The sequence below is a fragment of the Centruroides sculpturatus genome, unplaced genomic scaffold (genome assembly GCF_000671375.1).
Source record: "Centruroides sculpturatus isolate CEXI.00-Female unplaced genomic scaffold, Cexi_2.0 scaffold57, whole genome shotgun sequence".
Classification (NCBI taxonomy): domain Eukaryota; kingdom Metazoa; phylum Arthropoda; class Arachnida; order Scorpiones; family Buthidae; genus Centruroides; species Centruroides sculpturatus.
The window spans coordinates 488,252-490,012 of NW_019384382.1; positions in this window are offsets into that span (position 1 = coordinate 488,252).

Sequence of the window (1,761 nt, forward strand, 5' to 3'; positions counted from 1 at the left end):
TGTATTTGAATTAAATACTTTTTTTTTTTTAGTTTAATGCAAATGACAATAATCTTGCATTAGCAGAGAATACAGTTGCTGATTCATTATCTGTATCTGAGGTAGTTTATAATTTCAATTTTTTTCATATATATATGTCTGTGTGTGTATATAATTTCAGTTTTTGTTATTTGTTTACATATAAATGATGATCCATCTATTAGTAATTCATTTCAGATAGAATGACATAGTTTTGTTTCAGAAATTAGTATTAATTTTGTAAAAGTTAATATATTTTTATGATTTTTTAAATTGTTTTTATGTAGTACTAGTAGTTTACCACCCGTCCGGTTTTCACCCGGACAGTCTGGGAATTGACTCACTGTCTGGATGAAATATTAATTTTGTCTAGGAATTTTGTAGAAATTATGAAATTACGATGAAATAAAGTTCTTGCAAATATTTTTACAAATTTATACTATTTTAACAGCGAAAAAACTCGCACTCACTGAAACTCATATGCAATTCTGCCATGTTAGTCTGTTTATGCCAACGTGTGGCGCGCAACCTGTCGACTTTTTTTTTCTTTGTTTTTTGTATGTACTATCATACACATCTCTCCAATGTCCAATAGAGCTAAGTCATCTGTACCTGTTCTTTCTTAATTTAGGTTACTCCTATGCAAGTCCCTAGTCCCTAACTGTAACTGATTTAGAACCGCCATGCACGTTATTCTTCGCATTGTAAAATGACATTGCGTATGCATCAGGAACTTCTATTCGAACAAACCTGACCTGTCGTCCGGGTCAGCAATTTTTGAAAGGTGGCAACACTAAGTACTAGCATCCTTCGTCGCATCCTTGCCTGCTTTTATATACTGTACATATAAAACTTGGAAAATTTGAACTAATTGTTCATTAATTATTTTTGGGTGATCAATGTATAGTATTGCAGTAGAGTACAGTCGACCCCCTCTATAATTACGATTCCTATAAAACTGCGAAAAAATTGTGACGGTATCTGTAAAAAACAGTAAAAAACCCCCTATAATTACGTTAAACGTCATCGGGCAGCCGAACTACTTTCTTGCCGTTTGTAGCGCCACGCTACGGAGAGATTTTTATCGTCTGGACAGTATTATATAAATTATATATAAATTAGGTACTGTACATATAATTATATATTAATTATATATAAATTAGGTACTGTATATATAATTATATATTAACTTATTGTAACTTTGTTATAATTAAATATATAATTTCCGCCGTCTAGCGTGGCGCCACGCTACGGAGATTTTTACGCTAACTATCGTCTGTACAGTATGTAAATTAGGTACCGTAAGTCTAATACAGTACTGTAATTTTATACATTTCTTGTGAAAGAAACATTTCTTATTCAACGGCGATTAAAATTATTTATATTAATGATGTCTCCGAAGTTCAATGAAGTTTTCGCAGAAAAATAAATTATCAGAAATCGGCCGTGGTTTGGTGTGCTGCTTAGCGACGAAAACAAGCTTTAGCAATGGGGTTGTCGAATGGTGCATACTCGGTAAGTGATCCTACAATTTTTTGTTTATAGCGTAGTTTATACGGATTGTTTCCAAAAAATATATACTTATTTTGGAAATGTTGAGTTGGATTAGTCTAGAATCGATTAATTTTATGGAAGAAAACCTTTCAATCAGCCGTAGTCCGTAAACTTGACACGTGTCGGGCTGTGATTGGAACGACTCGTAAGAAATCGGATTCCTAAAAAATGGAACGTATCTATTATCTT